Source organism: Tachypleus tridentatus, chromosome 12 (genome assembly GCF_004210375.1).
Source record: "Tachypleus tridentatus isolate NWPU-2018 chromosome 12, ASM421037v1, whole genome shotgun sequence".
Taxonomy (NCBI): Eukaryota; Metazoa; Arthropoda; class Merostomata; order Xiphosura; family Limulidae; genus Tachypleus; species Tachypleus tridentatus.
In genome coordinates, this window is record NC_134836.1 from 9,605,394 (window position 1) to 9,631,680 (window position 26,287).

The 26,287-nt window shown below is 33.3% G+C and overlaps 1 protein-coding gene across 3 annotated transcripts in view; it reads right to left on the minus strand.

The window, feature by feature from the left end:
* Positions 1–1,142: 1,142 nt before the first annotated feature.
* Positions 1,143–26,287, minus strand: part of LOC143234227 (potassium voltage-gated channel protein Shaker-like) — a 188,428-nt gene continuing 163,283 nt past the window's right edge. For all 3 annotated transcript variants that reach the window (XM_076471427.1, XM_076471429.1, XM_076471428.1), the window contains exon 3: positions 1,143–2,812. The gene's annotated coding sequence lies outside the window, so the exon portion shown is untranslated. The remainder of the gene's footprint in view (positions 2,813–26,287) is intronic.

Genomic DNA, 26,287 nt, shown 5'->3' on the forward strand with positions numbered 1-26,287 from the left:
GTTACACTAAGAGTCTATTGTTTCTACAACATTTCAGACTCTATCTACCCTTTATAAGATATTTTATATTTAAGTGTAGTAATGGTGTTAGTATACACATGAAAATACAATGATGGTGTTAGTATACACATGAAAATACAATGATGGTGTTAGTATACACATGAAAATACAATGATGGTGTTAGTATACACATGAAAATATTGTGAAGATGTTTAAAATAATTTATTACAAACTAAAAATATTTATCGAAATGTAAAGGAGAAGAGTTTTAATTTTTACTTTACTATATTTCTTAAATACATTTTTATATTTATCACAAAATATGTAGTTAGTTTTTATAATATATACATATTCGAAAGCTAAAAATGCATATGGTCACATTATACACGCTAAACAAGAAGAGGAGAGATCATAACGGGATAAGAGAATATGAAGAATAGCTCATAATTAAGAAATTATGTAAGACGTAAAAGCTATCCAAAAATCATTCTAGTTTAGGTTTAGTCAAATAAGGTTTATATTAAATGAATTTATTTTGAGTTAATTAGAAAAACAAATTGTTTGTTCTAGAGCAAAGCTATATTGGGCTATTTGCTGCGTCCACCGCTGGGAATCAAACCTCTGATTTTAATATTGTTAAGCTTGTAGATTTACTGCTATCTCACCGGCGGACGATTAGAAAAATCTCCCCAGAAGAGGTGCTCAAAATATCTAGTTGTTCAGGAAGACCTTGTCACAGATCAACATACATACAATCATTTCTTATCTCAGATAAAGTTTGTTTCCTGAAAGATCTACAGATAAACCACTTATATATTGAGTTTAAGAACACCATACGTTTCCAAGGTTTAACATAAAATCAAAGAGTTTGAAGTGGAGGGTCAGCTGTAAGGTTGAAGTCTTATTACGCTAAAATAAGACTCGCGCTTGTCATATCACAAATAACCTGCTATGTAACTTTGCGCTTAACAATAAATAACACCAGTGGTTTTAGATTAAAATGATTGTTAGTGTTCAACTAAAATAATCAAAGAGAGAACGAAACATGTGATAAAATGAAAGATAGCTTTATTTGAGCGCGATATCTACAAAGACGATCTCCATTTCTCAGATATGTATTAATGCCCACGATCGTTACCTGTTTCGTCGAATCATCTGAGCTAACTCAGAAAGAGAAAGTGTTCCTGGACGGCCACTGTGATACGTCGCTGGTATAAACTGACAAACTGTTGTATCTCAACAGATCTGTAGAAATATTGGTATAGTAGAATAAAAATTAGATATTTGCACAGAAACAAACAGACCGCTTCCAGTGCATGCGGATGAGGATAACAATATGTATTACTTACAATATCAAGGAAAAAGTCAAGCTCATATAGAAACATAAACAACTCCAGATGGACATTGGTCCAGGAAAAAAAAAAATCATGTTACGAAGAAGGATCTAAACAACATGTGTATACGCCAGATTTTGTGTCCTTTAGTTAGGCTTGGAATGAATATTTCATGTACTAACAACAATAACTACAGACTTTCTAAGCACCATAACACTTCTTTTATGCATAGTTATAAATAGATACACAACTTTCTACTTTGGGCTGTCTCTGTATATTAAATAGACACTTTAGCTATCTTACTTCTTCTCTTCTTTACTAGGCTTTCAGAAAACAAAAAAAATTACTTGTGTAAACATTCGTCCTTTTAACTAGTAGTTTTAAATCGTCGTTACCACATCCTATTCAACCTTAAAATTCAACTTTATTTGTTTTCAACTTGTGTAGATTAAGAGCACTTACTGAGCCATAGAATGACTTTGGCAGCTGTTTTGTCCCTCACTTACTGAGCCATATAATGGCAGCTGTTCTGCCCCTCACTTACTGAGCCATATAATGGCAGCTGTTCTGTCCCTCACTTACTGAGCCATAGAATGACTTTGGCAGCTGTTCTGTCACTTGCACGTTGTTGTTTTTTACCCCGGAAAAAGGCAGAATGTAGAAGATTAAAGACCAAAAAATTCACGACTTAATTTTCAAAATTTGCCCAACACTGAGAATACCTAAGAGTAAATTTACCTAACACTGAGAATACCTAAAAGTAAGGGAATTGTTAAGGCAATCTAGATGTATGTCTGTATTAAAAAGAGGAAGATTTTAAGATGGAGTAAATATCTGAAGAAGTACAGCAACACCTGGTGTTATATTATACCAGATAAGGAGATTAGAAGTTGTTGTTTTGTTATAACTTAACAACAAATCCCGTTAATCCAGCTTTCCTTTTTTTGTATCTGAACGAAAAGATTTGTATGCTGAAGTTCTAATTATAACAGGATAAGTAGAATTTTGACGATGGAAAGATAAATTTTAACGTTTAAACATTAAACTTCTTGACTCTGAAACTCGAAGAGCTTTGCATTCATTTTCATAAATATTGTTATATTACACCCGCATAAATAATGGAAGTTTTTAAAATGTGTTCTTAACGGTTCCTCTATAGGCGAACAGCCAGAGGATGAAAAACGTACAGTTTGAGTATTCATTGTAGAGGTTTATGGTTACAATATTTACAAGAGGAGAAATCATTGATTTAGGAAGATAAAACACAGGTAAAGTTTGGCATATAGAAATGTGTTTGTACAGAACCAGAAAACTTCTACAATCTATTTTATTGGTTGGATTGCAGAGAAAGATGAGAGAGGCGAGTAGAAATATTTTAACCACTGCCACGTCCTTAACCAAATCTTTGGAAACTGACTGGTGATTCAAGTGATTGGTAAATTCATCACGTCTTCAGGTAAAATCAGGATGGTTTCCATCTGGTATTCTGGTTAAGGAACCCTTGACTGATAGCTGAAAGTTAAACGGTTTAAAGTACAGTATTTAAAATGTAATATTTTAGTTTTCTTTTCAAATGTCTTTAGGACTTTGATGTTAAAATTTAGTGCTAAACAAACTTTGTTTATGACATTTGAAAAATGACATTGTTTCTCCAATATACGCTGAATTTATTATGAGTATAGAGAACATCAAACAGATCGTAAGAATAAAAACTAACTTAAAGTCAAAACCAAGAAATAACTAAGGCTCAAAATAAACAAGAAATTGCTGACAAATATTAACTAACTACGAAAAGTGGCAATTCAAAAAATAAGAAAAAAACAGCAATTTTATTTAAATTGTTTTTATGCTTTTATATACGTAAGTTTGAGCCATTTTTTTCATATAAAAATGTTTGTCTTTAAATAAAAGGAGGACGAAATACCTTACGTCAAGATTTAAGTTGAATTTTTTGACATTGTTAATTTTCATACAAGATACCTCTTTTATCTAGACGTTTAACTTCTTGCTTAGTCCATCTTTAAGTCTAAATATCAAGAAAAGAGGCTAGAAGGCACCAACATAAAGCTTAAAAATTAAGCCTAGGCCACAGGATGCTGAGACGACATCTAGAAGGAAACAGCTAATCATGGAGCACGAATGTCGTCTATAATCAAACACGACGTTGCAAGGGCTAAAAATTGGACTTGAAACGGTGTTTATGATCATATTAAGGCGTTGTAAGGATTCATCACAGACCATGAAAGGTTGTCCATAATCAAATGAATACATTGTAATAATTCAGCATGGAACCTGACATGATAACGTATAATTAATCTAAGACGTTGTAAGTGCTCAGGTGTAAGCCTGAAATGTTGTCAATAAATCAAAATAAGACGTTTTAACGACTCAGCATAAAGCCCTGTATGTAGCCTAAAACAGAAGAGAAGGTAATAGGAAAATTCTTAAAAGGGTTATTTATATGTTCAATGGAAATATTAACCATTATTCATGTATTATTTGCTTTTTAATTTATATCTTCTTTTTATTATTTCTGTAATTTTTTCCTTGTCATATAAACCATTTTACTTGTTAAAAATTTCTAATAAATCAACGTAGTCATGAAAACTTGTTTAGGAAATTGCGTTTTATATTTTTCTAATCAGCGAACTGTTCTCCAAACGTGATCTTATGATAGTTATTACAAATCATTCACTAAAACTGTCTTGACTAAATGTCAGTATTTAATAACCTTATATAATTCTATATTGATACAGTTTCGACAGTGCAAGTAACTATGCGTAAACCTAGAATATGATATTAGAATGTATGAAGTGAAACCAAGGATTCAAAGGCACAATAAATAATATGTAAATCAATACCTCTTACCCTTATGATGCTCTTTGTGTTCCAGTTGTTCGGATTTTCTAAAATAATCAGTAAAATAGACACTGACCTACCTTGATTTACCTGGGATGGACAAAGAATTTAAAAATATATATAAATTAACACATCCATAAAATAAGTATTTCTTTATAACTAGTACTAAACACAAGCAGTAGAGGTGAATTAGAAAGTGAAATTAACAAATGTCACAGTGTATTCTGATAATAGTTTCGAAGAGAAAAACCTTTGACAATATAATTTTTATAAAATCAACAGAGGCAATAGAAATGAATATGTGTACGTTCAACAACCACTTAACACGAAGTATCGAAATATTAAAACTATTTGTAATTGTTATAACATTACGATACTGCTTGAAATAAATCATCTTATATGCTTGTAGTAGAATAACACACTTGACAGTTGAAAAAACTATCGAAAATGAAACAAACTATCAGAAGAGCCTGAAACTAAAATTAACGAAATTAGTTTCAGCACCTGCGTGAGTCCTCCTGAACAGTCCTAGAATTTCATCGAATCCCATACAACTCAGTGACAAGTGATGAACCGAATGGTTGATTGGACTTCATACTGTGGCATGAGAGGTAGATATAACTGACATTGGTATAACTCACTGACAAGTGATGAACATCTAGGAGTACCACATGCGAATAGCGGGAATAACTGTCCCATTATGATAGCTAAAAGGGAACACACGTATTCTGTGGGATGGGGATTCGAATCCATGATCCTCACATTGCGAGTTTGACTCCATAACCGTCAGGCTATACCATGACAATTACAGAGAAGAGAGAGAACTAAGACTAATGCCTTGTACAGTTAACAATGACTCATATACCTTTTTCCAAATACAACGATCTAATATACTTCATTATAACGTGTACAGTCACTCCGACATTTTACTTTTCGTCAGACATTAAATATTTTATTTAAATTACCTTTATATATTTAAATATTGAAAGTTAACAAATAGTTTTTCTGTGACTAATTTGTGTCACATATACTCTTCAAAACAAGAAACGCAAAAGGGATATTTTTGTTATTTTAAAGATAAATATATGTAATAGCGTTACAAGCTCAGAGTATGTGATGTTGCACGTGTTAAGGCACTGATTATCAGACAATAAAAGCTGTGCACTTTTAAAACGAAGGAAAACATCGGATTTTTCGCCAAAACGCATTCGTGTCCAATAAATTTGTTTGAGAGATCTGCATGTTCTGCAAGTGCAACATGTGCAAAATCCCTATAAAAGTGACGGGTTTTCGGTTTCCATAGCTCAGTGTTAAGCCACCGACACGCAATACAGTTACGCCAAGACTGACTGAAGCACAACGCAACAACGCCATTGGTCGTTTGGAAGCAGGCGAATCTGGATAAGATGTTGCCAGAGCTGTGAATGTCCACCCAAGCACCATCACAAGGCTATGGAATTGTCACCAACAACATGGATCAACTCGTGACCGTCCACGATCTGGCAGACCTCGTGTGACCACGCCCGCACAAGATCGCAACATTCGGTTACGTCACCTTCGGGATAGGACCACCACTGCAACATCTACTGCCCCAACCATATCAGGGTTGCGTAGGATTTCCGATCAGACCGTACGCAACCGTCTACGAGATTCTTAGGCCCCATGTGCAACCCATCATGGTGAACGTCAACGACGTTTTTCAACATGACAACGCCCGTCCTCACACAGCCCGACTCACCACTGTCTTCTTGAGACACCACAACATCAACGTTCTTCCCTGGCCCTCCAGATCACCAGATTTAAACCCCATCGAACATCTTTGGGACGAATTGGACCGACGTCTGCGACGGCGACAACCTCAACTGCAGACTCTACCTCAGCTTGCAGCAGCTTTGCAGGCTGAATGGACAGCCATTCCACAGGATGTGATTCATCATCTCATCGCTTCCATGGGCAGGAGATGCCAAGCAGTTATTGATGCTCACGGGGGGCATACTCGTTATTGACGTTGAGTGACGTTAAACTTCACCTAGTGAGCGTGGACTTCGCCTTTGCAGACTTTGGATGTTCAGCAGTGAATGTGCAAAGTTTCAGACATGTCATACAGAACTACCCGGAATAAACTTGTTAACAATTTGTCTCATATTTTGCCTTTTCGTTTGTTTTTTTTGAAGAGTATATTTTATGAAATAACACATTTAAGACCGTGTACGTGTCTCAAGCTCACTGAAATTTTACGCACCGAAACACGTTTGGAACGTGCTATAACCCTTTGAAAGATAATTTGGTACTGACAACGTGCTATCACTTCTGGTATCACTAGTTTATGCTAAGATTTATAAAACAAAATTAGAAATATAAATGCTACTATGGAAAACAATAGATCAAATACCAAAAAATACTCGTATAGAATACAGTTATTTTCACGCTAATTGTTGCCATTCAATGCTTTTGTTGAAAGTAAACAATATTAATTTCTGATCTGTGTTACTGTAATTATATGTGTGTGAAGCGTTACAGGTATGTGGCACTCGAATTTTGACGTTTGTCCATATCAAAATATCTTTACAAGTTTCTTTGTCTTTGTTAATATGTTGTATTCAAGTGATACGTGAAAATTAAAACATGTTGTGTTACTAAGTTTACAGGTGAAACTGGACATTGTTGTGAATGCATGAAATGTAAAAATGGGTGGTTACTATGACATTACAGGTGTGTAACATCTATAAAATGTAGATGATGTCAAAAGTCATTCATGAACTGTATATCACTCAGTTTTAATATCTGACCTCAGTTGACGTTTTGATGTCATTCTGAGATTCTTGTTTATTATTCTCCATGTTGTGACACAATTCAACGCAGAGTAAGACTATGGTTAGAATTATACACGATTAGTAATATATAGTTAAAGATTAGCTGTATTATGTGTTCAATTGAGTAATGCACAAGCTTCATGCTATTTTTGTTTTAATAACCACGTTTTGATTGTTGGTTTACATCACCACAGACTATTAGGATGAATAATAGAGAATGAGACATTTTCACCTTTTTATTCATTTAACTACGATTAACCCTAAGATTGAAACATAGAAACTACCAGAGATGGAACAGAAGCAAACACTTGGAGTAGCTGTTTCAGTACACAGTTACCAAGTGTCTTGTTCATATATGCATTCTGCGTTGTATAACAAGATCCAATATCAAATGTTGCAGCACAGGCTATTTCAGGAAAAAAATGACTGGCGGTTAACAGCGAAAAGCTACTGTAGCATTGCATTATACAGTGTGTGAACATTTAAGACGATATCTATCCAGAATGAGCTTATTTTTACGGACTGAAGTCTACAGAATTAGATGTTATCACGTGAATTGTAAACAATGAAGCACAATATTTATTAAAACTGTGAAACCTAACTATTGTGACAAATCAAAACTTTTCTGAGATATTTATACTCATAAATATAACAAAAACTGCAGTAATTTGTTTTTATACCACGTAATAATAAATCACACTCTTTCTTATAAAGTAATATCACTTAATAATAACACTCGTCCTTACAAACTGATATCACGTTCCTACATATGAAGTAACATCACGTAATAAGAATACCCCTCCTTATAAATTAATATCACGTAATAACAACACTCGTTTTTATAAATTAATATCACGTACTAATAACGTCCGTCCTTTTCAATTAATATCACGTAATAATAAGACTCGTCCTTATAAATTGATATTACACAATAATAACACTCCTGTTTGTAAACTAATATCGTGTAGTAATAACATTCCTTTTTTATAAATTAATATCACGTAATATTAACACTCCTACTTATAAAGTAATATCACGTAATTATAAGACTTGTCCTTATAAATTGCTATCACGCAATAATACTCCTCCTTTTAATAAGCGCGTAAGGCGTGCGACTCGTAATCCGAGGGTCGCGGGTTCGCACCCGCGTCGCGCTAAACATGCTCGCCCTCCCAGCTGTGGGGGCGTATAATGTGACGGTCAATCCCACTATTCGTTGGTAAAAGAGTAGCCCAAGGGTTGGCGGTGGGTGGTGATGACTAGCTGCCTTCCCTCTAGTCTTACACTGCTAAATTAGGGACGGCTAGCACAGATAGCCCTCGAGTAGCTTTGTGCGAAATTCCAAAACAAACCTTTTAATAAATTAATATCATGTAATAGTACCACTCTTTCTTATAAAATAATATGACGAAATAATAACAATCCTCCTTATAATCTGATTTCACGTAATAACATCACCCCTCCTTATAAATTAATATTACGTAATAATAACGTTCGTCCTTATAAAAATAATTTGATATCACATACTGATAACATTTCTTATTACAAATTGATGTTACATAATAATAACGCTCGTTTTTTATAAATTACTATCACTTCTCCTTATAAGTTGATATCACGTAGTAATAACATTCCTTAATATTACGTAATAATAACACGTATCTTTATAAACTAATATTACGTAGGGATATATTTTTAAACTTGTAAATTAATAAATGAATATGTAGATGCGTGTACATAGTTTACAAACCCGAAACGTTAAGTTCACATACATATATCTTATAATTTTATAACTTCATATCACATTAAATACAATATTAAAGTAAAGATAAATTAAATATTAGAAAGAACTTCATTTTGTGTGTGTGTAAGTTTTGTTTACAACATTTCACTAGGTATATCTAGCATCACCAAGAGAAATATAAGAACTGAGGCCTAAAACATTAATTATAAAAAAGGAATCACGTTAGAATCTATAACAGTATTAATCCACAAGCATGTTTCTGAGCAACTGCAAGCTTGACAAAATATTTATCAATGAACTATCAAATATAAAGCTGTAGAAACAAAGCTCTAAGGCCTAAGCCTAGGTATCAAAGTTTCTTCTACAAAAAAGAGAAGATAACGATTTAAAGATATATATATTTGAGCACCTTTGTATTTGCTGAAAATTGCTTGTTTTTGTTAAATAATGCTTTTTTATTTTTTGTTTATTACTGTTGTCGGCCCGACATGGCCAAGTGTGTTAAGGAGTTCGACTCGTAATCCGAGGATCGCGGGTTCCAATCCCTATAACACCATACATGCTCGCCCTTTCAGCCGTGGGGGCGTTATAATGTGACGGCCAAGCCTACTATTCGTTGGTAAAAGAGTAGCCCAAGAGTTGGCGGTAGGTGGTGATGACTAGCTGCCTTCCCTCTAGTCTTACACTGCTAAATTAGGGACGGCTAGCACAGATAGTCCTCGAGTAGCTTTGCGTGAAATTCAAAATAACAAATAGCAATTAATGTTGTCTTCTTTACTAAGAATTTTTCACGAAACTAATTAATGTTCCTAGACATATGTGTTCTAAAACATGTGATGGACATTTGAAATATTCCAGTAAATGAGTAGAAATTAGTTTATTAGCCTCAGACATGTAACAGCTTTTGCAACCTGTGTATTCTGTTGTATACACATTTCCCGAAGTAACACTATCCATATATTTTTGGATGGCAGTTGATGAAACTTTTTTAGGTAAAAATGTAAATTGTACTTATATTTTCTGACTGTTTATAACGAGATTTTTTATATCATTTAAGAAGCTTTAAATGCAAGTTAAAACACAATAAATAAGTATTTCTACAAAATATGCATTTTAAATATTAATTTGCGTCTTATTTTGAAAGGAAACAATTACTTTATCAGCAACAGGGGTGGGAAAATTTAAAGGTTTTCATTTTCCTTTTTGAAACAAGCGAGTTTCGAGCTTATGATTTGATTTGTATGAACTTTTGGCATTGGTCATGAATGGAATTTTAAGAAATACAGGGGGTGGATAAAAAATGCCTCCCTTGAAAATGTTGTTAATACGTTATATTTTTATTAGAAATATATATAAATCTATGTGTTTTTAGAACGTACTCAACGAGATCTGTTCAAATATGATCTCAACTCCTGATTTTAACACTGGCTTTCATAAATACCTAAACTTTTCATGATTGTAGTTACATATTCTCATAAAAGGTGTTGTGCACGTACTGTAGTGTCTTAGATCTTCTAATTCCAATCTGCTTACAAAATGATCAAACAAATTTCTCTGCAATAATCAAATGTGCAAATGAAACTCCAAATAACACAAACCAATTTCACAAGTTGATATTTAGTCAGCATTTCCTTGGATTTCAATACTGCTTCACATCGACTGGCTTGCTTTCAATGAGTTTGTATAAATATTTCTGAGTAATTGACTGATGCATTCCTTTGAGTACTTCAAAAAGTTCGTATTCTGTGCTTGACTTGCAATCTTTCGTTAATCAGTTTAGCTCAGCCCATAAATTTTCAATCGGATTGATATCAGGTGAATAACCTGTACATTCCATAACATCAATTATATTATTTCTCAGATATCTGTTAACAACACTACAATTGCAAAGAAACTTGTTTGATCATTTCGTGGGCTAATTAGAATTCAACAGTGTAAGACTAGAGGGAAGTCAGGTAGTCATCGCCAATTCTTAAGCTACTGTTTTGCCAGTGAATAGTGGGATTGACTGTAATATTATAATGCTCCCACGGTTTAAAGGGCGACCATGTTTTGTGAGACGGAAATTCGAACCCGCGACCCTCAGATTACGAGTCGAACGCCTTAACCCATCTGGACAGGCCGAGCCCTCTTTAGGTTAACAAACTTAAGTTTGCCGGACAGACGCTCTTTATTTATATTTGAGAAGTACGGGGATCTTAGGGACAAAGAAATTGATATATACCTGTAGGAAGTGAAAGTTCATTTTTTAATTGTTTTAATCCTGTTTCTATGTAAGCGTTAGGTTAGTTTTTATTTTTTGATAATGAGATGAGTCGTCTAGGCCTGTGTGCATCTTCTGCTGGTATAATATCCAATCCTTAGGCTAGATATCTAAGAATTGCAGGTTCGTTTACACTTCCTACAAAACATGCTCGCCCTTTCAGTCGTAGCGACGTTATAATGTGAAAATCGATTCCACTATTCGTTAGTAAAAAAGTTGTCCAAGAAACCAAATTATCTAATCCACAATAACAACAGAATTATCTTTTTCAGAACCTCCAGTGACACAGTGCTATGTTTAGGGACTTTTACCGCAAAAGACCTGGTTTCGATACCTGTAGAGGGCAAACTACAAGTAGTTCATTGTATATATTTGTTCTCAACTAAAAATAAGCAGATTTTTGTCAGGTTTCAGTGAAATTATAGTTATATAATTTTTAAGCGTTTTTTGTGAATTATGTTTTTATTGGGAGAATGTTTGATCTTGGCACTTTCTATTCATCGAGAAAATTCGAAATTCGTGAAACAAAGACATGAAGATAGAATTTAGGCAAAGCTACACGAGGGCTATCTGCGCTAGCCCTCTCTAATTTTACAGTGTAAGACTAGAAGGCAGCTAGTCATCACCACCCACCGCCAACTCTTGGGCTACTCTTTTACCAACGAATTGTGTGATTGAACGTCACATTATAACGCCCCACGGCTGAGAGGGTGAGCATGTTTGATGGGACGGAGATTCGAACCCGCGACCTTCGGATTACAAGTCGAATGCCTTTACCACCTGGCCATGCCAGGCCATGGGGAAAAGACAGAATTGGTAGCTGTAGGTTACTTTGTTTATTTATGGAAATATCTTGATTATTTGTACTTTCCAGAATTTTTAACAGGTTTTTTACTTAAAAAAGATATGAGAAAACGTGGGTTTATTTTATGAATGAAAACATTCTCCAATAGGTATTTTTCAAGTAACGATTTTTTAATTCTGTCTGGAATTCAAATGTGAGAACAGTTGTGGACACAATAACAAAATTGAAATATTTTTTTCTGATAGCGTATTGGTCATTTGAATTGAGTCTCACGAGAATAAAAATGTAAAAGGCATAAACTGTAAGTAAAAGAGTGAAGAATTGCAGTAATGGTCAGTGGGAAATTATTGTATGTATACATAAAGCACAAATGTTCGTCTTTCTGTAAAATATTGTGTATATATATATGAAGCACAGATGTTCGTCTTTCTGTAAAATATAGTATATATATATATGAAGCACAGATGTTCGTCTTTCTGTCTGGTGTCTTGTATATTGTATATATGCAGTATATATTCCCAAATTTTTACATTCATGATAAAGTGGGCATGGCTGACCCTACATGTAGAAATATTTTTGTTTGTTTCATCATGCACTACACACGCACACAATACGCACCCGAGCACGTGTCTGTAGACACAAACAAACACACATGAAACGTAGATGTGTCTTACTCTTTTATAAAAAAGTTTCTCTCATATGTTTTCCGAATAATTATAATTTCGTTTGCGTTTAGGGAATTGATACATACACGTGTATGTTTTGGATTAGGAAGATACACACACGGTCATGCTGAAATATTAAGTCATTTGGAACATTTGGGTGTATAATTTATACATACACACAATGAGACCAACGCAAGTAGATTCAGTGTCTGTTATCTATAATACACGCATGCGTATTCTCACAGAAGCAGACACATGGAAAGCAAAATTTCAGCCAGCTACTTTCAATTAACATCTACTCTATCATCAGTGGAGCCTGTATCAAAGTTTAATGATGGCGCCTCGAAGCCTGCACGTTTAGAACGATACAGCACGACATACAAAGAAAATGGTTAGTAAGTGTACACATGCATGCTGCCTAGGGTTTTACCCCTTGTATATAGCACTCTACGCATGTATTAACAATATTATACGTTTACCGTTATTTCAGGCACACACGCATCAAAAACAATTAGTTTTTACGCGTGTTGTAATTTGGAAGGATATGAAAAACTGATAATGGTTTACCTCACTTTTATAATTAGATCACTGTCACTGATATATACATATATGTATATAAAGTTTGTAGAAAAAGCAAAAGAGAAATTGTAAAGGAACAAATAAACGATAATAGAATTCTTTTGATTCTATCCATACAGTGATGCGAAGTCTGAGAGTGAAACACGTGAATAGATTCAAATATATATTACACGAATCAAGTGTAATGTAACATTGGATACAATGTGTAAATAGGTGGAACTACACATCCACGAACAAAGTGTGATGTAGTACAAAACAAATGATATGTACGTTAACGGAATTATTTGAGGTATGCATGGAAAGTGGGGGGTGAAATGGTGTATCCGGAAGAACTTTCTTTTCGCTCGTAGGAAATATAAAAAGTAGCCACCCAGGTAACATTAAACGTTGTAAAAAAAATCAGGTTGATAACTGTCATTCTTTTAAAAACGTTGTTGCGAAACTACCAAATAAAGATTTTGTTATAAGCGAGTTTAACAAACAATACGTGGGTACGTATAGCTACGTTTTTAAACTGCTTCTGTGACTCGTGTGACGTGTTACACGAATAGTTCAACTGCAGTTAGTTGAACGGATTTTATTCATTATAAACGTGAAACATGAGAATACTTCATGGTATATGAGTAACAAAGTGATAGAATACATTGAACATTTGCTGCTTGTAAAACATACACCCAAAAACATTAATAAAGTTAGTGTATCTTCTGTTGATAGTAATCTTACAGGTAAAACATACATAGCAAGTAGAAATTATTTTGATACACACGAAAAAGAAGTGTAAACTCTTTTGATAGAAAATGTAAGAGCAAAAGCATAACCAACAGTTGATGGTGGTCTATTAGCTCATAGATAGATAATGGGCTATCTCTTATGTTCTCTGCCTGAAATGTAGCCCTTAGATTTGTATATTGTAAGTACGAATCTTACCGCTGACATACGGTGATAAATGAAAATACTGTTTATAATAGAATATACGAGTAAAACCACAAGCTTAATAATTGAGATCTCTTCTAGAAAATGAAATGCGCAAAAACACAAACAAAAGACATTTTTGTTGGTAGTAAAACTTATGAGTAAAAACATGAATGACAAAGGGAGGTACTGTTGTAAAGCATGTTAAACTTGGGTTCCTGTTGATGGTGAAACATAAGCATAAAAATATGAATAAAGGAAGTGTTCGCGATAAAACATACGAGTGAAAACATAGACATTAATGAAAATCGTGTTGGAAGTCTGTTGGTATTAAATTGTGTGTAAAAACAAATGAAAAGAAAGTGAATATTTTGTTGGTAGCAAAATATAAACATAAAAACACGAAACTTGAGTAGAAGCTCGGTCTATAGTAAAACATACGAGTAAAAACATGAAAAAACTGGAAGTTTTGTTGCTAGTAAAAGATATGAGTGAAAATATGAATACAAAGGCGCAGAACCGTTGTAAGACATATCAGAGAATTGTAAACAAAAACTGAGGCCCTTTGATAGTGAAGATACGAAAGGAATATAAATGCTTGAAAACATACGAGTAAAACTTTAAAAAGTAGTGGACATTCTGTTCGTAAATAAAACTTATGCATTAACAGTAACAAAATGAAGTGAAAGTTATATTTGTAGTAAAACACGAAAAAGAAGTGGAAGATCTGTTAATGATAAAATATGTGTTCAAAACATAAAAAGAAAAAAGTGGATTGTCTGTGGCCTATTGGCAGTAAAATATTTGTGACCACACAAAAAGGTAGAAGTGGTAAAATATGTCTGAAAAACACAAACAGAAGCCAATTTTATATCCTGTACAATAGATTTTCAAAGTCAAAGTTAAGAATGTTATTAGGAACAGAAAGTAAACTGAACCTTATTTAGGTTATTCCCATAACTGTACTGAGATCAACAGGAAATCCCTTTAGTCAAAGTGAATTCTGCTTAAACCATTCGTAGCTTTCTATGAATGAGGAAAGGAATACAATTCTGCTCCCCCACTCGTTGTCATGGAAACCCACATGTAGAGTATCTTGAGAGTACCTTTATTGCAAGTAGTTTCGATTTCGATTGGATGAGGTGCCACGTGCAGTACATAATACAGTTTCGATTTTTGATGCACGTCAATATCTGAACATTTTAAGTTTACTTAACAAAAGAAACGAGAGACGTTTTCAACGATCATAACCTAACATACAATTACCCCTCCCTCCCAAGGTATAAACTCCAAGATAAGATACAGCCGTCGCTAATTTTAAACTACTAATCAGGTGGAAGACACCTAGCCAGCGGCAGCCATCATCACAAAAGCTTTTTCCGGCTCACTTTTATAGCACGTCAACAGGAGTTAGTGCAGGGCAAATTCAGCAAAATGACGCCTCGAACCCAGGATGAATCGATTCATAGTCTGATGATAATGCTTAGCCTGGCCCATTATTAGTTGAAAATACTCTTGGTTTTGTTTCAAAATAAGTAGTTTTGTCGATAACGAATATATATGGAACTCTTAACACGAAGCCAGTTGGAGTTTGACTTAGAAATCAAGTGAGTAATTATCTTATCGAGCACCGTCTCACCTATCCTGTTTTGAAGTTATAGAGTATTCTTAGATTAGTTAAAAGGTGAAATCATAAAAATCATTCCTTCATCTGGAATCCGAATCAAATAAAAACCTATGAGAGATATATTTTATTACATGTTGCGATTTATGTCTTTAGTGTTATTACTTAGCCCTAAAGCAAAAGTACTGGTTCATCCTTCCTGCGGTGTTGACTGCAGCATTTAACTTTGCGAAATGAAACTGTTAATGTTTGGCATTTAAAAGTTCGAAACCAATAAAATGGTAAACTATCGTTTATTTGTTTGTTTTCGGAATTTCGCACAAAGCTACTCGAGGGCTATCTGTGCTAGCCGTCCCTAATTTAGCAGTGTAAGACTAAAGAGAAGGCAGCTAGTCATCACCACCCACCGCCAACTCTTGGGATACTCTTTTACAAAGAATAGTGGGATTGACCGTTACATTATAACGCCCCCACGGCTGGGAGGGCGAGCATGTTTGGCGCGACGCGGGCGCGAACCGCGACCCTCGGATTACGAGTCGCACGCCTTACGCGCTTGGCCATGCCACTATCGTTTATTATACTAGCCGTGGCGTCGATGCATTAGATCTGGATGTGACGTATTCATGACGTCATAGCTACACCCTGAGAATAAAGAAATGTAAAGCTCTCCGTCACGGAAAACGGAGGCAAAACGGAAATATCATGACCCTTATTGCAAATTGAAATGCACACAGAATAAAAGTTTCCCGAAGTGGGTGGGTGCACATTGCGAAATAAAAAAGTTTTTCAGTATCATATAAGCAAGAGTTCCACTATAATATGGCATCTATAATTAAATATAGTCAAATGTGCAATATTTATTTTGATAAATGGTATTCATACGATGACGTAACAGTTTTATCGTCTTGTCGAAACATTTTTCGCTATAATAATTTTCTAGTTTTTTCTTTAAAACATAGTTTCAATTTTATTTCACGAGAAATTAAATCGAATTCATGCATCAGAAACACAAGACAAACTTTCAGATGCTAGCATCTCTTTGGACGTTTGAGTTGTTGCTTTCAAGGTAATACCATCAATACAAAATTGTTCAAAGTAACCATTCAGGCAATCTCGTCTGTAATAAGCACCTTCCAGCTATTGAAAAGCAAAATAGCGAGGCACTACGTCATGCCAGGTGATGCTACAAAACCTACCAGACTGGTACTTTCTATTTTAAAAATTTGCATTTTGCTCTCAAGTCATTTTCGTCAGAAGAGGAAACAAAAATTACCAGCATGTCTCGTAATTAAAAGGCACTAATACTTGATACGTAACATTATATTGACGTTGGTCTCAAATGATTGTTTGTCCTGAAAAACTTTTGCTATATAAAAGTCAATATACAATATATCACTATCGAGCTATGTTTGACCATACATAGCTTACCGAGATAAACATTGGGTTTCACATATGTGTTGTACAGTTTGCTCATCTGGCTTGACATAGTGGCTGAATAAGAAAAGAGAAAGTATACCATTTTCAGTTCTCAATATATCATATCATGTGAACTTAAAGATCACCTAACTGACTGCTGTTATTTTTGCAATACTTATATTTCTGGATATTCAGGCAAAACTAAACAATACGTTAAATATCCAGATACTGTATGTGCAATTAAACCAGTGCCTTGTGCAAATGTTCTTCCAGAACTACATCCACAAGCGAATTAGAAAACAGAAAAGTCGTCCTGTGAATAATGCAATGAATCATCATCATCCTCTGCATTTAGTAATTCTATTCCGCTAGTACCTCAATATAAACTATCTCATATGATCAAAACAAAAATAGCTAAATGGCCTGATTCATGACTTGTTTTTATCAAAGCAGCATTGAGAACTTCTTGGTTTTTGTTTGCAGCAATGAGATTTATTAGTTTCAGAAACAAGTATTTAAACTGACCACAGTTGTCATCAAGGTCTTGCTTCTCACTACAATATAAAATATTAGGTACTGAACATCGTCCTCAAGAATGTAGAATTTTTATCGACTTATCTGAAGTTAGTCTGAGACCTAGATTTTTGCACAATCTGAACACTAAGCCATAGATATCTGTTATTCATGTTGTGAAAAAGAAAGAAAATAGTTTTAAAAAAATAATAATTGAAATCATCGATTATGATTACCACAGGTGGAACATATGTGGTGATCTAAAGGTTACTGCGCTCCTACTAAGCCTGCAGAGTGGGTACACCAAACACTGTTGTTTTTATGTCTCTGGGACAACTGAGATGATAAAAATAATTTCACAAGAAAAGGAATAGCCAGTGAGAGAGAACTGCATACCAAGGAAACAAAATGTGGAGTATCAACCTTTAACGAATTCTTAATATGTGTTTCTGTCCCTACTTTGAGACTCGTGAAAAATTTTGTAGAAGGAATGAACAAAGGCAGTAATGGTTTCAAATATCTGTTTCACAAGTTTCCAAAAATCAGTGATGCAAAAATTAAAAGAGACATCTTTATTGGCCCACAGATTTGAGAAGTGCTGATAGATAATAATTTTGAAATATTGCTCAGTCAGAAAGAACTTGCTGCATCAAAATTATTTAAACTTGTCAAAATATTTTCAGGAAATCACAGAGAGGAAAACTGTGCCGTAATGATTCTTGACATGATGAACAATTATATAAAATTGTAATTTTTAAACAGGTACTCTAAGTTGTCTATCTTTGAAGCTGGATATAAATTTTGCTAATAAAATTCTTATCTAAATAACAATAGCGTTATAAAAATATGGAATAATCTTTAAGAACTAAATGATAAGGCAACATAAAACTCAAAGTGCACATATCGTATTATCAAGTACAATTTGTGTATATCGTTTGTTTGGGCAAAGTTTTCCTCTATCATTTTATAATTTTTTTTATAACATCTCATCAAATATATTACGTGTATGTAGTTTCATTAGCTACATTTTATGTATATAATTTCATCACGTACAACTGTTAATATAATTCGCGAAAAAATTCATAAATATATATGTTAATGAAGTACAGTTCGTGCATAAGCTTTCAACAAGTACAGTTTATGTAAATCATATCGCTAAGCACAATTTGTGTATATCATTTCACCAAGTAGAATTTGTGTAAGTAATTTCATTAAGAACAAATGTAATATACTAACGTACAACTTGGAGATTTCATTTAATCAAAAACATTTTCTGTACATCACTTCATCAAGTTTAAATTGTGTATATCATATTACAAGAACAATTTCTGGATGTCATTTCAAGTACAATTTTTTATACAATTTTATCAAGTACAATTTCTCTATAAAACTTCAAACATACAAGTTGTATCTGTCATTCATCAAGTACAATTCGTGTGTATAATTTCATAACGTACAACCTAACCTATCTAAAAAGGCATCGTGTATCACGTCACGTCACGCTTGTGTTCTTTAAATTGGAGTCATAAAAGGTAAAATATATTTATCCTGACAGAACAATTTGATTACTCTCTGTCCACTACTACTTTAGTTTTAAACTTAAATAGTTTCTGAATTAAGCTATTTTCTGTTATATCGCCGAAGTTTTAAACAAAAACTCCTATTTAATAAAAGGAGACTTTAAGTTAAGAAATCGCAAAGTACAATTTGTTTGAAAAATGTATAGCGAAGTATTTGTGTATATTACTTCATCATGTATCATTTAAGTACATCATTTGACCAACTAGAATTTGTATTTGTTATTTCCTCAAGCACAATTTGTTTAAACATTTTTATCAAGTGCAATTTGTGTATATAATTTTACGAAGTACAGTTTTATATAACTTACGAGAACAATTTCTTCATAGAAATTCACAAAGTGCAATTTGTGAATGTAATTTCTTCAAAAATAATTGTTGTGTGTCGATTCATTGAACTAGATTTGTGCATATCATTTCATGAAGTACAATTAACTCATACAATTTCAACAAGAAAAAATTCTGTATGTATCTTTCATCAAGCACAGTTTGTTCCTATAATATCATAAAGTCAAATGTGTGTATATTTTTCATCAGGTACAATTTTTATATTTTGTTTGCATTAGTTAACTTCTACATACAACTTTATGAAGTATTTGTTTGCTTGTTATGTTGTGGCCGCCACGGGGGTTGAATCCTGGATTTTGACGTTTTAAGTATTAGTGCTTGTCCCTGAGCAACTTCTGGTCCACTTCATTAAGTAAAAGTTTTATACAGAATTTCTGTATGCCATTTGATCCTGTATAAGCTCTCTAAATAATTTCATCAAACATAAAAATTTGAACGGTTTTATCGAGGGAGATATGTGTATATACAGTCATCAAGTAAAATTTCTGTAAAAACGTTTTTAGCATAATTTCATCACCCGCGTCGCGCTAAACATGCTCGCCCTCCCGGCTGTGGGGGTGTATAATGTGACGGTCAATCCCACTATTCGTTGGTAAAAGAGTAGCCCAAGAGTTGGCGGTGGGTGGTGATGACTAGCTGCCTTCCCTCTAGTCTTACACTGCTAAATTAGGGACGGCTAGCACAGATAGCCCTCGAGTAGCTTTGTGCGCAATTTCCAAACAAACAAACAATAATTTCATCAAGTATAATCAATGCATAGAATTTCACTAAGTAGAATTTGTGAAAATCATTTAATGAAATACAGTTTGTGTATATTATTTTATCACGTAGATCTATATGTCATTTCATCAAGCATAATTTGCTTAAACATTCATTCAAGAATAATATTGTATATTGTTCAACGGGTACAGTTTTTTATAATGCCATCAAGTACAATTTGTGTACGTCGTTTGATCAAGTTCAACTTCTGTATATAATTTGTTTACAACACTTAATAAAGAATAATTTGTGTATTTAATTTCATAAAAAATGCCTTCTGTGTATCGTTTCATCGAGTATCGCTTGTATACATTATTTCGTGATGTGCAATTTATGAATATAATTTCATCAATTAAAATTAGAGCACACGATTTCATCAATCAAATACAATATCTTTAAATAATTTTCTCAGCCACAATATATATATATGACTTCATCATTAAAGTGTCTACATATAATTTAATCAAACGAAATTTGTATATATACCACATTATAAAGCACAATTCTTGTATATAATTTTCTCTAGTATTACTTGTGTGTATAATGTTACAACTTGCAAATTGTCCACGTGATTGAAACAACTACGATTTATATATAATCTCATAAAGCACAATTTTTATATATAATATGAACAAACACATTTTGTATATATGATTTGAAAAGGTACAATTTTTTGTGTCGTCAAGTAGAGGTTTTGTAAAAAATTTTTATTAAGTATAAGGCTTGTATGTAATTTTATAAAATACATCGTTTGTATATGATTTCATCAGATTTTATATATACATAAAATATATATATATAAGTTGTAAGACTACTTTGGGACAGCGGTAAGTCTTTGGATTTACAATGCTAAATTCAGGGGTTCGATTCCCGATGTAGCTTTGCTATATAAAAACACACACACACAAACATACATATAAAGCTGTCGTGATAATTTCTGTACCCTGTTTCATAAAATAAAATTTGTGTATATCATTCCTTAAAGTACATTTTGTGTACACCGTTTTTTTTAAATACAGAACCTCTATCATATTTCTTGAAAAACTATTTGCGTATAAAATTTCACGACTTTCAACCTATATGTCATTTTATGTAACGTAATTTCTGTACACCATACAAACAAGCACTGCATATGTAAGTCATTTCATCAATTACATTTTTTATATAATTTCATGAAACAGAAATTATGTTTGTTATTTCATCAAATACATATATATATATATACTTTTTGTATGTACTTTCAACGAGTGTATTTTGTATATATAATTTCTTTCATTTCTAAGAAATTATTTCTTTATATAATTTTATGAGATATATTTTCTTTGCATAATTCATCGAGTACAACTTGCTTATACCATTTATTGAAGTACAATTTGTGTATATCATTTAATCAAATACAATTTCTTTACATAATTTCATCAAAATACATTTTGTGTGTCGTTTCATCGGATAAATTTAGTGTATATAATTTCACTAGGAAAAAGATTTCATGCGTTATATCATCACGTAAAATTCTTGTATATCTATCTGGTGATTGACAAAGAGTGTCTGGTCATCATATTTGCTATCTGGAAATTACAAGGTATACCAAATCTTAGTGAGAACTAGTTAGTTTAATTATTTCCCAAGATTTACCAATTCTCAATGAGAACTTTTTGATTTAATTATTACCTGTGGCTTACCGAATCTCAATAATAACTAGTTGGTATAATTATTACTCAAGGTTTATCAAATGTTGTTGATAATTATTTGGTTTAATTATTATACGAGGGATAAAAGTGGATATATCACTTTATTTGGCTAACAATCACATAGCAGACTAAGCTGTCACGACTTTATATGGAGAATAAAACCCCACGTTGGTAAAACAATTAGAAGCAGAAATTCCAATCGAAAAATGTTACAAAATAGTCATAACAGTGATATTCTAAAGTTAACTGATTTAAAAAAAAGGAAAGATTTAATGATGAAAACTCAGATTCTGTTCAAACACCAAGCTTTCGATTGATAAAGTCCAGTTATCCTAGATCATAGTTTTAAAGTTTTTTTTCTAAAGACGACTGGTAGGGGTATTAAAACTTTAATTAAAATAAATACAGAACAACTTTTCGACCTTCTAGGTTATCTTCAGGTTAACACAGTTATGAAATGAATAATTTTAAAATGTTGTTAAATTGTTCAGCCATCCTAGATTTATTCAAGTATCATAGCTGTAAAGTGTTGTATAATTCAGCCATGAGAGGTTTACACAGATATCATCTGTATTGTTCACTCATCCAAACTTTCTACAGGTGTTATAAATTTAAAGTGTTGTTAAATTTTTCGGTCATTCACATTGAGCTATCTTATGTAACTATCTAATATGTCTATCTGATGAACCTCAAATTTTAAAATTGTAAGTCTGTAAAGTTACCGCTGTCCCATCGGGAATTCATCAGCAGGTTTATATATGTTGTCTCCGTTTGTTTGCATTTGAGCACAAAGCTACACAATGGATTATCTGTGCTCTTCCCACCACGGATATCGAAAACTGGTTTCTAATAATGTAAGTCCATCAGCATACCGCTATGCCACTGGCAAGGGAAGCGATAATTTCTGTTAACTTGTTAATGAAGAGTCGATAGAGAAATATTATTGTAAGGCTTAGTCAACTTTAGAGACGCCTGTCATTTCTGAGTGAGGCCCGGGTTAAGGCGTGCGACTCATAATATGAGGGTCGCGGGTTCGCATCCCCGTCGCACCAAACATGCTCGCCTTTTCAGCCGTAGGGGTGTTAGAATGTGACGGTCAATCCCACTATTCGTTGGTAAAAGAGTAGCCCAACAGTTGGCGGTGGGTGGTGATGACTAGCTGCCTTCCATCTAGTCTTATACTGCTAAATTAGAGTCGGTTAGCGCAGATAGCCCTCGAGTAGCTTTGCGCGAAATTCATAAAACAAACAAACACTTCTGAGTGATTCTGTTATTGTTAAACTAACTTACATTCATAACTTGGATTTATAAAAAATCTAATAATAAAACCAACGCTCTAAGAAATTACCGGAAATTACAAGAATGATTTGTATACCTTTAGTTAAACTGTAAATAATAACAATGTATTACATTATGTTGGTCTAACTGCTTTAAAATCTAACATTTTATCGCATTAACTTCAATTTCTTCAACTATTCATTACTCAGTCACTTTTCATATGCCATTTTAGCCGCGGAGGCGTTATAATGTGACGGTCAGTCCCACTATTCGTTGGTAAAGAATAGCCCAAGAGTTGGCGGTGTGTGATGATGACTAGCTAGCTGCCTTCCCTCTAGTCTTACACTGCTAAATTAGGGACGACTAGCGCACATAGCCCTAGAGTAGTTCTGTGCGAAATTCAAACCAAACCAAATTTTTCATACTTCTAGATAGAACATTATCACGCCAATATTACGTAATTTAAATAGATTCCAGAAGGGATACTGTCATAACCCAATTACCCATATGCTCCAGAACAAAAGAAATCATAGCCTCTTCTTGACAGTGAAATAAGCTAATTACAACCGTCATTACGTAACTTAAACTAGAGTTTAGAAAACAAATCTGTATTAACCCATCTTCTCCATAATAGAAGAGAACATACCCTTTCTTTTACAGTGGAACTTTCTTTCAGCTTTGCTGAGAATTCTATCGTAAGAAAACATTTTTCTAGTCTATAGCCATTTATTGTCAGTTTCTTCGTGCCATTTCCATCCATACCTAGTAGTCACGTATGCTATAACTCTTTCAGAGAAGATCATATCTTTATCTTTAACTTCACGAAAATAATCAATTTATTTGTTGCTTCAAAGTCCATTATCAGAAAGCGTAAGTGGTTCTCAGTACGATATACAAGTTGTATTTATTGCGTAATATGTTTGATTAAATAAAACTTTTAAATTATGTTTGTTAACACTTCTACATTTTGCTAAAACGTTTATTTCCTTGTTTCATATTTTTTAGCCAATTTTAAAACAAGTTACCACTCACTTTTGGAGCCCATCCTATTAACTTTGTAAACACGCTTGATGTCTATTATATTTCACTTCTACGGTTCATTATGAAACAGTCCGTGTTGAGTAACGTTTCTATTTCGAATGTTGTTTTAACTAATTGACCAAAGTATTTGCTGCTCTACTTATATAACAAACACTGTAGTTTTAGGAAAAAAACAAAACGTGTAGGAATGACATTAACCAGATTTCACAACTGCGATAATATAAATGTTTGAATTCAATGAGAATGTTTTCAGTCTACTGGTAGTTGTAAGGTTCTAGTGTAAGTACCAATAGTTTGTTCTCAGTAGAAAAAAAAAGACTTAAGAGTAACCAGAGTTTTCACTCCATTGTGACCAGCTTGGACTTGGGTTGAACCTGTGGTAGATCTCTGAGGTTAGAAAGTTAGAATTCATGTGACACCACAAACAATTTCTTGTACTTTGAATTGTGGGTGCCTTTATAAGAGTGGGTGGCAGGCATTCACGTGAATAGTGGGTGTTAGTGTTGACTTCTCGCTCAGCAATAGTTGAAAATTATGGAAGGGGTTAAATAATGTTAATAATTTTGTCACAAAGACTAATAAATGCAATACAAATACTAACCAGCCTTTTATTTAAGTTTTATAAGTTATATAGCTAGTTAGTAAAGTTTTTGTGTAACAAGTGCTGAAAACCACTCCCTCAGATCCAAGCAAAACAGATTCTTTTAATGAGTGAATTGTGATGAAACTTATTTTAACTTATGTTATGCCATGAAATAAGTCTCATCTTATCATACATTTTTATAAGTCAACTAGATTTACAAAAGAGTACCAACACTTAACTAAACGCGTTGTCGAATATTAATATAAAAGTTAACCGATCAACAAGAGAAGTCATGTTTGTTGAACTTTCAGTCTCAGAAGTTATTTTTTTTCTGTAACTTTCATGTGGTGGATAGTTTCATAGCAGATGTCTACTTTTATATTCCACCTTCTAACTTTTACTGTCACATCAACATCTTAGTACTTAAACCTTCTATTGCTTTTTCCATTACTTACTATCACATTTACATCTTACTACTTAGAACTTTTAACGTTTTATTATCATATTTACACCTAAGTACTTAAACATTCTCTTGCTTTTTCCATTGTTTACTATCACAACGGTAATACAACGGGTATATCTGTGGATTTATACCACTAGGAACCGGGTTTCGACATCAATGATAGGAAGAACATAGAAATCCCTTTGTGTAACTTTGTGCTTGTAACAAACATCATATCTACATATTTTTTTCTTCATACGGTTCTAGTTAGATCTTCTGTTGCTTCATCTGTTGCTTATTATCACATTTACTTAGCTCTTCTTATCATCGTACTTAGACCTCCCGCTAATTTTTCTATTGTTTATTAATAAATCTACATGTTCTATCTCTTCTTACCTTCGCACATAGGTTTTCCGTTACTTCATCAATTGCATTAAACCACAACTACATCTTGTCTCTTACCCTTTACGAAACTCTTCCGTTACTACTTCTATTGTTTAATATCATACTCACATATTCTATGGCTTTATAGTTGATAGTGATAATTCAAGTCACTGACAGATTACGTGCAGATAGCCCACGTGTAGTTTTGCGCGAAATTCAAAACAAAACAAACAAGAAAACGGAAATATGAGAGAGATTCCAACCTACTTTGAGCCCCAAAATGTATTTTCTCCGATACCGAAAGCCTTAATATTTACAACACATGAGCTTACGAGTTGAACTGTCAATTTATGTCCTCATAAATCAATAAACTGAAGAATAAGGCTCTAACATCATTCGATTTCGAAAGTTTTGGTGGTTGATACACTAGCCTGACAAAACCTGATTTTGAAGTTAACCGTTTTGTCGTCCGTCATCCTTCTGAGTGTTTTATTTAATTCATGATGATGATAAAACCACTTGAAGTAAAAATATATTCTAAAGAACGGGTACTAAAACTGTAACTAAGATAAAGTACAGAACAGAGTTTCTGTGTTGACCTGAAGATGACCTAAGAAGGTCGAAACGTTATTTTGTACTTTATTTTAATTAAAGTTT